The sequence below is a fragment of the Camelus ferus genome, chromosome 14, assembly GCF_009834535.1.
Source record: "Camelus ferus isolate YT-003-E chromosome 14, BCGSAC_Cfer_1.0, whole genome shotgun sequence".
Lineage (NCBI taxonomy): Eukaryota > Metazoa > Chordata > Mammalia > Artiodactyla > Camelidae > Camelus > Camelus ferus.
Genome location: NC_045709.1, coordinates 49,343,544 through 49,355,704, shown reverse-complemented (window position 1 = coordinate 49,355,704; position 12,161 = coordinate 49,343,544). Strand labels below are relative to the sequence as shown.

Here is a 12,161-nt window from a genome sequence, read left to right as displayed (position 1 = left end):
TGATTTATCGTTAGTGTAAAGAAATGCAACTGATTTTTGAACGTTAATTTTGTAACCTGCTACCTTGCTGAATTCTTCAATCAGCTCTAGTAGCTTTTGTGTGGACCTTTTAGGGTTTTCTATATATAGTAACATGTCATCAGCATATAATGACACTTTTACCTCTTCTTTTCCAATTTGGATCCCTTTTATTACTTTCTCTTGCCTGATTGCTGTGGCTAGGACTTCCAGGACTATGTTGAATAGGAGTGGTGACAGTGGGCATCCTTGTCTTGTCCCAGATTTTAGTGGGAAGCTTTTGAGTTTTTCACCGTTGAATACTATGCTGGCTGTAGGTTTGTCATATATAGCTTTTATTATGTTGAGATATGTCCCCTCTATACCCACTTTGGTGAGAGTTTTTATCATAAATGGGTGTTGAATTTTATCAAACACTTTTTCTGCATCGATTGAGATGATCATGTGGTTTTTGTCCTTTCTCTTGTTGATGTGATGTATTACACTGATTGATTTGCGTATGTTGAACCAGCCTTGTGTCCCTGGGATGAACCCCACTTGGTCATGATGTATAATCTTTTTTATGTGTTGTTGGATTCTATTTGCTAATATTTTGGTGATGATTTTTGTGTCTATGTTCATCAGTGATATTGGCCTATAATTCTCTTTTTTGGTAGTGTCTTTGCCTGGTTTTGGTATCAGGGTGATGGTGGCTTCATAGAATGAGTTTGGGAGTATTCCCTCCTTTTCAATCATCTGGAAGAGTTTGAGAAGGACTGGTATGAGTTCTTCTTTGTATGTTTGGTAGAATTCCCTGGTGAAGCCGTCCGGTCCTGGACTTTTATTTATAGGGAGTTTTTTAATTGCTATATCTATTTCCTTTCTAGTGATCGGATTGTTCAAGCATTCAGATTCTTCTTGATTCAGTTTTGGTGGACAGTATGTTTCCAGAAACTTGTCCATCTCCTCTAGGTTATCCAGTTTGGTTCCATATAGTTTTTCATAATATTCTCGTATGATATTCTGTATTTCTATTTTGTTTGTTGTAATTTCTCCATTTTCCTTTCTTATTTTGCTAATTTGTGCTCTCTCTTTTTTCTTCTTTGTGAGTTTGGCCAGAGGTTTGTCGATTTTATTTACTTTTTCAAAAAAACAGCTTTTGGCTTGGTTGATTTTTTCTATGGTCTTGTTAATTTCTATTGTATTTATTTCCTCTCTGATCTTTATTATTTCCTTCCTTCTGCTGCTTTTTGGGGCTTTTTGTTCTTCTTTTTGTAGTTCATTCAGGTGGTGGGTTAAATTGTTTATTTGAGATTGTTCTTCTTTTTTGAGGAAGGCCTGTATCGCTATAAACTTCCCTCTTAGCACTGCCTTTGCTGTGTCCCATAGATTTTGAGTGGTTGTGCTTTCATTATCATTTGTCTCAAGGTATTTTTTAATTTCAGCTTTGATTTCCTCATTGACCCATTGTTTTTTCAATAACATGTTGTTTAATCTCCATGTTTTCCTTTTTTTCTCCTTTGTTTCTCTGTTGTTGATTTCCAGTTTCATGGCATTGTGGTCAGTAAAGATGCTTGAGATAATTTCTATCTTCTTAAAATTGTTGAGGTTTCTTTTGTGCCCAAGTACATGATCGGTCCTGGAAAATGTTCCACGTGCACTTGAAAAGAATGTATATCCTATTTTTGGGGGGTGTAATGCTCTGAAAATATCCACCAAAGCTAGTTTTTCTATTGTAGTATTTAATTTCTCTGTTGCCTTGTTTATTTTCTGTCTGGAAGATCTGTCTAGTGATGTTAATGCAGTGTTAAAATCTCCAACTATGATTGTATTCCCATCAATATCCCCCTTTATCTCTGTTAGTAATTGTTCTATGTACTTAGGTGCTCCTATATTGGGTGCATAATATTAATGTGTGTAATATCCTCATCTTGTATCACTCCTTTAATCATTATAAAATGTCCTTCTTTATCTTTCTTTATGGCCTGTGTTTTAAAGTCTATTTTGTCTGAAATCAGTACTGCAACACCCACTTTTTTGGCTTTTCCATTTGCATGGAATATCCTTTTCCATCCTTTCACTCTCAATCTATATGTGTCCTTCTCCCTAAAGTGGGTCTCTTGTATGCAGCATATTGAAGGTTCTTGCTTTATTATCCAGTCTGCCACTCTATGTCTTTTGACTGGAGCATTTAGTCCATTAACATTTACAGTAATTAATGATAGATGTGTGTTTATTGCCATTATGAACTTATCTTTGCAGTTGAATTGGTATTTCCTCTTTGTTCCTTTCTTCTTCCTTTTGTGGTTTGGTAATTTTCCTTTGTATTATCATGGATTTTATTTAATTTTTGTGATTCCTTTGTAAATTTTTGGCTTGTGGTTACCCTGTTTTGTAAATCTATCAACCCATTACTATAACTGTTTTTATTAAACTGATAGTAACATGATCTCAAACCCATCCTACTGTTAACAAAATTTAAAAAAGAAAGAAAAAAATATTCTATATTTCCCTGCCTCCCTCTCCCACTCTCAGTGATTTGTATGTCTTCTTTTATAATTTCGTGTTTATTTGTAATTCATGAGTTATCACCTTTCCAATTGTGAGTTTCTCATTTCTGTAGCATCCTGCTGCTTTTCTATTTAGAATAGCCCTTTCAATATTTCTTTTAGCATGGGTTTAATGTTGCTAAACTCCTGCAGCTTTTTTTTTTTGTCTGTGAATCTCTTTATTTCTCCTTCTATCCTCAAGGATAGCCTTGCTGGATAAAGGATCCTAGGCTGCATCTTTTTTTCATTCAGGGCTTTGAATATATGTTGCCACTCCCTTCTGGCCTGTAGTGTTTGTGTAGAGAAATCAGCTGAGAGCCTTATGGGGGTTCCCTTGTAACTTACTCTTTGCTTTTCTCTTGCTGCCTTTAGAATCATTTCTTTATCCTTGACTCTGGCCATCTTGAGTATGGTTATGTCTTGGTGTGGGTCTATTTGGGTTCTTCCTGTTTGGGACCCTCTGAGCTTCCTGTACTTGGATATCTGATTCCTTCTTTAATTTTGGGAAGTTTTCAGTCATGATTTCTTCAAAAACCTTTTCAATCCCCTTTGATCTTTCTTCTCCTTCTGGGACCCCTATTATGCGAAGATTGGGGTGCTTTATATTATCCCATAGGTCCCTTATGCTATTTTCATTATTTTTTATTTGGTTCTCTTGTAGTTCTTCTGAATGGGTGCTTTCTATTGCCCTGTCTTCTAGATCACTAATTCGTTCCTCTGCATTATCTAGTCAGCTTTGCACAGCTATTAGATCATTCCTCATGTCAGCCAGCGAGTTTACCCATTCTCCTTGGCTCTTCTTTATAGCTTCAATTTCATTTTTGACATATTTTATATCTCTAAACACTATCTTTTTTAATTCCTTCAGCAATTCGATCACTCCTTTTTTGAAATCTTGATCTAGTAGGCTATCGATGTCTATTTCGTTGATCTTCCTTTCAGGGGATTTCTCTTGTTCTTTTAATTGGGAAAGGTTTTTCTGCTTCTTCATCTTGCTCATACCTCTTTGGCACTGTGGTTTATGGAGTAAACTTGCGTTCCCCCGGGGCTGCCTCCGTGCAGCCACTTCCGTCCTCTGCCCAGCTTGTGCAGCCTGGCCCTGCCCGCCGCTGCCGGCCCGCATATTAGGCTGCATGTCAGGGTGACGCTCTGTGCCCGTTTAACTTAGTTCTGTTAGTCAAGGGCTGCTCTGTACAGATCCGAGCCTTGGAGGCTCCCCCTCCGTCCCGCTGGCCTCTCAGTTGGAGAGGGGAGACCCAGCGAGCGAGCGCCAGTCCTCCTTTGCCGCTCCCTCCCTGCGGGACCCGTCCCGCGCTGCTTTGCGTTTTGTTCTTTCTTTTTTCCTTTTCTCCTACCAGATTTTTGGCGTCTTTATCTTTTGAAGAGGGCGATGTTCTGTCGGAGTTCCACAGGTGCTCTGGTTGGCTGTGTGGGTCTGTAGATGTGGGTCTTGGTGTATTTGTGGGTGAGGGTGACCTGCGAAAATCCTTCTACTCCGCCATCTTCCACATTCCTAGAAGTGCTTTGAGAATTGGGAAGTGATGCATAAGGAAAAAGCTTTTGTTACTATAGTTCAGTTTCACACATAGCCCAAAGTTAAGCACAGTAAACTTGTTGGTAATTTTGCATCATAATGTAGGCTATCTGTCAAGATTGTGTAAACATCTATAATCCATTACTTCATTTCTCTAGCCTCTTTTGGACAGACACACAGGGAAATGAGGGTAAACCTTCCTCTGAATACAAAGACTTGGGATATTCCCTCTCTCTGAGGCCAAGAAAAGCAAACTGGTTAGGCATAGAAACAACAGTCTGCAGCACAGACATCTGGTCAGGTTGCCAGTTTGAGCTGACCACAGGGGCAAGGCCCCTGGAGGTGACTTTCCCGAGTGTAGGTGCCACGTCTGTTTTAGGCACTGTCATGTCCCTAAGCGCCACCACTGTACATGGCACGTATTGAATTAGTGATGCCGGATGACTGAATACATATCAGCCTAGTGAGTTTTACTGATTTGGCTGTCTAAGTTGGTAACCTTTTTCCTCCTAAATATGCCCCCTCCATGCCACACTGAAAGTCACAGAATAGAACTTTCTTTGCAGAGGAATGGCTTTCCTCAGCCAATGCTAAATAAGTAACAGGAGCTGACTACAAAAACTCCTTTTCAAGTTAGAATGAACTTCTCTAAGGCTGTTTGACTCAGCCATATCAAAACTTAGGAATCAGTTTTGAGAAAGCAAATGAATGAAGAGTTAAAGAAAATGTCTAGCTAACAAACCCAAAAGTCGTCATAAAAAACTGAACATCACCCGAAAATTGCAAGCTCTTTAAGGAAAGAGGAGGACATGGAGCTTTCTAATTAGATTCACGTATCTAGTTAACTTTCACTTTCCTTAGTGGTCTGAGGCTCACAGGCATAAGATCAATAGGAGATTAGTGATAAAATACACAGGATTGTAGAGTGCTTAACACAGCCTCTTTGGGAAAATATCACGTGTCCCGTGCATGGCCCACAGGCAGGTGTGTTTATTTCAGCCAGTAACAAACATGACAAATGACGTGCCACCCTGACATCACTGCTGCTGGTCACTGGAAATGCTGGCTGGATAACCCAGAAACCAGTTCCCACAGGTCCCCTGCCAAACAATTTGAATAAACCCAGGCGAGTCTACAATTTTCTCTTTGGCTGAAAAATATTTCTTTCACTTGTCTGTCTAAATAATGTCAGTATTTGAGCAAGGACTGTCATTTCCTATGCCTAAAAAGTACCATTGAGTCTTTTTAAAAAAAAAACATGTTTTGAAATATAACTCACTTACCATTTAATGCACCTGTGGCTTTTAATATATTTTCAGTTGTACAACCAGGACCACAGTCAACCTGAGAACATTTGCATCAGTCTAAGAAGAAACCCCACCCTCCTGATCCATCACCTCCCCGTCTGCCTACCTCCAACTCTAGGCAAGCACTAATGATTCCCCTCCCCTGCTCTGAGGCCTGTTCTTACTGTTATTTGCTTATTTCTTTGTCTAGTGACATGCTGGACTGTTTTAGTGGCGTTTACCTCCCCTGCGGTGTGAAACCGTCCGTGTCTGAGAGGGCGCAGCCATGGGCATGCACACAGTTATCGGGGATGACAGTGGTTCTGGTAGGATTCCCTTTGGGTGTCTCCTTTCCTGATCATTCTGCCTCATTTGGTATCACACCCACCTGTGAGATTCCACTAATTGCTAGTTGATTACTCTACTGTTTTTGACGGTGTCCTGAGGCACAAATAGCTCTGTAGTCTGATCCAATTAAACTCAGGCAGGAGTATTCTTTTGAGAACAGTCTTTATCTTTGGTACTCAGGAGGGTACTTCTTAGTTATCTCTTTCTCTGTTTCTCTCTAGTGAACTAGCTGGCCTGTGGTTATGCTTTTTACTCCTAATTAAGAGGAGCTATTGTTTTCAGGAACACCAACATCCTTAGGCTTGAAATTCATCAAACTCTATTTCAAATACAGTCAGTTCTTTTGGGGAAAGTGTCAGAAGTCTCTTTCCTTATAAACTGCCTCTCCACCTGGTCAAAATCTCTCAGCCCTGTATTAGGACATGCTGGAGCAGTTAGCCTCTGGTCGTTTGGTTTTTTGGCCTAAATTTGGCCATTTTATTAATTCTCCTTTAGTGATGGAGAGAGCAGGCTGTTGCTCAATTGCACAGACTCAGTATTCTTACCGAGTTATAGTAGGTTTTCTTGAATAAATGTTTCCTCATTTGCTGTATGCCATTAGGACAATTTCCAGAGACTAAATTTTTGTTCCTTGTTTTTGTTCTTAAAATACAGTTCACAGGCTTTGCTTGTTTTGCTGGACAGTAGGTCAGCATAGCTCCCCCTGTGTTACCTTGAAGGTGGACCTCAGCCTCGTTTCCATGTCTTGCCTATTGTAAATAGTGCTGCTGTGTACATCGGGGTACGTGTATCTCTTCGAATTAGAGTTCCTTCCAGATATAAGCCCAGGAGTGGGCTTGTTGGAGCATATGGTAAATCTATTTTTAGTTTTTTGAGGAATTTCCATACTGTTTTCCATTACGGCTGCACCAAGCTACATTCTCACCAGCAGTGTAGGAGGGTTCCCTTTTCTCCACAGCCTCTCCAGCATTCATCTTTTGTGGATGTTTGACTGATGGCCATTCTGCCTGGTGTGAGATGATACCTCATCGTAGTCTTGATTTCATTTCTTTGATAATTAACAATATTGAGCATTTTTTCATATGCCTATTGACCATGTGTATGTCTTCATTGCAGAATTGCTTGTTTAGGTCTTCTGCCCAGTTTTGGATTGGGTTGTTCATTTTTTGTTATTAAGTTGTATGAGCTGTTTATATATTCTGGAAATTAAACCTTTGTCAGTCACATCATTTGCAAATATTTTCTTCCATTCCATAGGTTGTCTTTTTGTTTTGCTTATGGTTTCCTTTGCTCTGCAAAAGTTTATAAGTTTAATTAGGTCCCATTTGTTTATTTTTGCTTTTATATCTATTGCCTGGGTAAACTGCCCTAGGAGAACATTGCTAAGATTTATGTCAGAGCATGTTTCGCCTATATTTTCTTCTAGGAGACTTGTTGTGTCTTGTCTTACATTTAAGCCTTTAAGTCAATTTGAGTTTATTTTTGTGTATGGTGTGAGGGATTGCCTTTTTTTAAGAGACTCTGAAATATGAACTGAGACTCATATTTTTCTGTCATTCTCAGATTATTCTAAAACCAGGTAGCTGAGGTCATGACTGAAGGCAACCTCTGTGCCATTTTGTAGTGAACAAAGCTGAAGTTTTGTTGCCTTGATGATGAGAGAAGACTTGTCTGTCTCTTTCTCTCAATTCCTAGCACTTTACTTTCCCTGAATCCAAATGCAAAGTTTCATAGCAATTCTGTTTTAAATTCCAAGTTACCCGATGGCCCCACCCATTATTTACATATAGATATGAATTCACAGTGGCAGTTCAGTTATAGAAATATTCTTAAAAGCCCTTGTTGTTAGGAAGGATCTCATATTCATCCATCTATTCAGTTTATTCAGCAAGTCAAATTATATGTTAGGTGATGGATCTAATATCAGTAAAACACAGAGCCTACTCTACAAAGCTTGTAGTCTGCTAGGGGAGCTAGGCATTTCGGTATGTGCTATGGAAAAAATATTGACCAGACAACATGGGAGTAAGAAGAGGTGCAAGCCATATAATGGGCTAAGAAGTAAAGAAATAATCCTCCTTTCCTTATCTTAAGGATCAACCCTTAAATATTCACTGTGTATTTTAAAAGAGTATAATATATATATGTGTGTGTATGTGTGTGTGTGTGTGTGTGTGTATATATATATATTAGTAGGGATGGAATTAGGAGATATGTGTGTAAGTGAGACTTTTGGAGCATCTGGACAGATTATATGTTTAAACTTACAGAAGCCAGGTTGTTGTTCATTTAAGTCAGAAATCATGAATTTGGAGACTCATGCTTTCATCTGTAAAAGTGAAACTATACCTAAAATTTAGGAAGAAAAAGTCAGTGACAGGTAAAGAAACATGAAAGACTGAATTGAAAGAGCCTTTTTCTTGAAGTGGGAAAAGAACATTATTTGCCTCAAAGTCATTGCTACATTTTATCCTCATTCTTTCCTCATTTATTTCTGAATGGGAGGGGAAGGAAGACAGCATACTATGAGAAGAATCAGGGTGGGAATAAACAACACGGCTAACATCTTGACCATGTGGATCCCAGGAAAAACTCTTTATGCTTCAGCACCCTGCTTGGGAACGTGCATAAGTTAGAACTGCCTTGAGGAGGACTATTAAACACTAGGATGACTATCAGGCCTACGGAACTGAGATAGTCTAGATGCTTTGGCCAGATTTTTGCCTATAGTAATACTATTGATTTTAAAGTAACCTTTTCTAATCTTTGCCTATTACAGATGAGGACATTAAAACCCAGGAAGCTGAAATGTCTTGTCCAAGATCACACCATTATATAAGAGAGAGGTAAGAACTGCAACCCTGGTTCTAAAGTTAGACATCGTATCCCTAATGCCAGGCTGTTTTGTAACTGGTAAATATAGTCTTCACGTCTGCAACATTTTCTAGTGTTATTATATTTTGTGTCCTTCCCTGCCTTATTTTAGCCAATAGGTTTGACACTACAAGTCCTTTTACTCACAGCGTTGCATACCAAGAAAACTAAAACAATTGTCTGCACTTGAGTTGGTGTGAGCCAAGGAAGGAGAGAAAAAGTAGCCGTCTTCTAAGCCTTGGATGGTCATGATGTTGGAGTAACTTTACTGGACAAACAACGATAAAAATCCAGTTCAGTATGCATTGACTGAATGTTCACTGGGTTCATGTCTACACGCTGTAGATATTGAAGAAGCGAAGAAAATACAGTATGAGAATTTAAACATGTTGTCATCCACCTGGTCTTGGTTCACTATCAGATCATGGAAATGGAACTCTGTAGCCAGAGATGGAAGGAAGATCTTTTCAAGAAGAGATTTTTCTAGATATAATTCACCTGCATTTTGTTTACTAATATTTTCCCATTTCCTAGCAGAGTGGCTAAAATAAAATCAGTCTTAATAATATTTGTTGAATAAATGAATAAATAACGTAAACTCTTTGTTTCGCATTTTGCGTCCTATTGTATTGGTATCCTGTGATATGGTCCCACAATATTCATCTCAATTCATCTCAATCAATCTCCAGGTTGACTATCAGAACTCAAACTTTATAAAAGTTTACTTGACTTGCTGGATTCATTTAATCATTCATTCAACATGTTCCATATACTCTGACAAGTGATAGGAGCACAAAGATGATTTGGACATAGACAATAATATGGAGGCAATTGAAACATAAGAGTTAATACCTATAAAGTTATATATATATAATATTAGGAATATATATCAAAATCAGTAACATAGAGATTGAACCTAATGAATTTGCCTAATTGGGAGTGAAAAGGATGCTGCTTGGGCACATCTTTACTGAGGTGATAGTGGAATGACGGAACTAGAATTTGGAGGGCAAGGACAATGAGCAAGATACACTAACACTACACTCAGGGAAAAAATTGTGCTATTCACTCACTAACATTTGTAGAGAAAGAAAAGCATCCAATTACCAGTGGCTACAGAGCAAATTCATGCTAAAAGAGGAAAATATTAATAATGTTTACCGTTAATGACTTCTAAGTTTAAGGACATTGGCAACTTCTGGTTTTTAATGACTATGTGGTAGTGATTTTAAAATTTCTTTTTAAAGTGGATATTTTAAATGAGAAGAGCGTCCTGAGGGCTGACACTGTGCTGGGTTCTAGAGATAATATCCAGAGACAAATTTAGTTTGTTTCTACTCTTAAGTTTCTGATGATTTCCTAGATACTATTTTACTTTCAAATGACTTAAAAAGGAACAACAGCAAAAGTCCTGTGAGAGTCTGAATTTACAAACAGATAATGGCCAGACTGCACATAGACTAGATCTCTGACGCATGACCTCTATGACCAGCCCAGGAAACCAAACCACAGCTTCTGCAGCAATTGGCCCCAGACAGCTAGGACTTGCTCAATAAAGGCCAGCTTCCCGAATTTTTGTCACTACTTTCATAAATCTCAAGATCAACCAGAAAAAGCCAAATATGCTCCCCAAACTAATCACATAGGATGCCCAGCTTCTAGTTGGCCCACCTCCAGTTTCCCGATTTCAAAAACTTGCAAAGTATACCTGAAACGTTCGTTTTTTTTTAATCAGAAAGCTTTCCCTGCCCCCTGCCTGCCTATCTCTTGAGTCCTCTGCCAAACACAAGTGATGGCTGGCTGACTTCCTTGCTATAGCAAGCTACAAATAAACAGCCTCAGAGTATTCTGTTTGGAAGTCTTCATTTTCACACTTGATCGATGCAGTAGTCTCTTTGCATCTACCTGATCCACCTACATTTGTCTTTAATTATAAAAAAATTTTTGTAGTTTCAATAAAAAAGAGGGAGGGTTTTTGTTTGAAACAATACGTCATGTTTAGAATCTGGCCGGACTGGCAGAGGTCAGAGGGGCTGGCGCCCTGAATGTCTGGCCACTTCCTAGGAGATTTGGGAAGCCCAGAGTCCCTTGTGCAAATTTCCTCTGCCCCAGGCTTTCCTCTAATGAACTAAAGGGAACACCCATCCTCAGATAAGGCAAGTAAATAGTCCATTGTTTGCTGTAAATTTAAGAGTATCTTAAGAGCTTTTATAGGTACTCTTATCTCCTTAATATTTCTGAGATGGCTTCTAGGCTTCAAGGGTGGGAAAAGTAAACACCAGGCGTTGTGCTTCCAAAAGGGTAAAGAAGGGAAAGTTAGGAGCTTTATTGGGAGGTAAGATGTCTCTAGGCTTGAGTATAGGCTAGGATGCTTCTAATGGCTGTGGGAATTCCCCAATGCTTCCAGCCTTAGTACTACTGAGTACAGCTGTCCCTTGGTATGGGGGAGGGGAGATTCGTTCCAGTGTCCTCCACAGCACCCTCAATACCAATATACCTGGATGCTGAAATCCCTTACATAAAATGGCATAGTATTTGCATATAACCTACACACATCCTCCTATATACTTAATTTTTTTATTTAATTTTTTTTAAACAGAAAAGGAATGCTCATTTTCATTAAGAAAAAGAGTAACAAGAAGAACTGAAAATGAACCAAAAATGCACATGTTCTATGAGCTTTCTAGGTGGCAGATGTTATGAAATTTCTCCCATTCACTTTAAATCATCTCTAGATTACTTATAATAACCAAGACAATGTAAATTCTGTATAAATAGTTGTAAATACTATGTAAATAGTTGTCAGTGTGTGGAAAATTCAAATGTTGCTTTTTGGAACTGTCTGGAATTTTATTTTTCAAATTTTTTTTTATATGCAGTTGGATCAATCTGTGCATGCAGGACCCGTGGATATGAAGGGCCAACTGTACTGCTTTTGGTGTAAGTAAACTCAAAGGGAGGAGTCAATTTCTAAATGGAAACTACTGTATAATTACCAAAGGAATCCAAGATATAAAGGTTCTAACAGATAGCAAGCCTCAGTGTAATTGCAACCCAGATAGTGATTATATTAGAGGCACATTTGGAATTTTCACAAGGCTTCCCAACTTCTGATAGGACCAGATAGCATTAGGGCAGTTCATATTGTAATTGCTTCCTCAGGAAACCAGATGGACAAGAGGCTGGAGGCACATGAGGGGTCCTTGTAACACACACATTATTTTCCCTTTAATCACTAATTGAGTATTAACTTTTAATGCTTTTTTGAACTTGCAGAGAGTGGTTCTTGTTAAACTCTGTAATTATTGTTTTTTTGTTGTTGTGTTATTGGGCTCCTTTGTCTTTAAATTTGGCCCTAATAATAGACTTTCTTTGTCATTACCAAGTATGACAGAATTTATGAGAAAATAATATGTTAACATTGGACCAAAGTCTTTTAGAATGTTAATACAGTCTAAGAGCTTTAGTTCTTAATGGTAGTGCCAATCAGATTCAAGACAAGCTCAGTTAGGGCCTACGGTGGACGACATGCCCTATGAGATGAGAGGCTGTGTGAAGGCTGCCTGATATTAT

At 38.6% G+C, this 12,161-nt stretch overlaps 1 long non-coding RNA gene across 2 annotated transcripts in view; it reads left to right on the top strand.

Moving 5' to 3' along the window:
* Nucleotides 1-12,161, top strand: part of LOC116668702 — a 172,175-nt gene that overhangs the window by 114,068 nt on the left and 45,946 nt on the right. For both annotated transcript variants that reach the window (XR_004325933.1, XR_004325932.1), the window contains 2 exons: nucleotides 8,494-8,560; nucleotides 11,468-11,528. This is a non-coding gene — a long non-coding RNA (uncharacterized LOC116668702). The remainder of the gene's footprint in view (nucleotides 1-8,493; nucleotides 8,561-11,467; nucleotides 11,529-12,161) is intronic.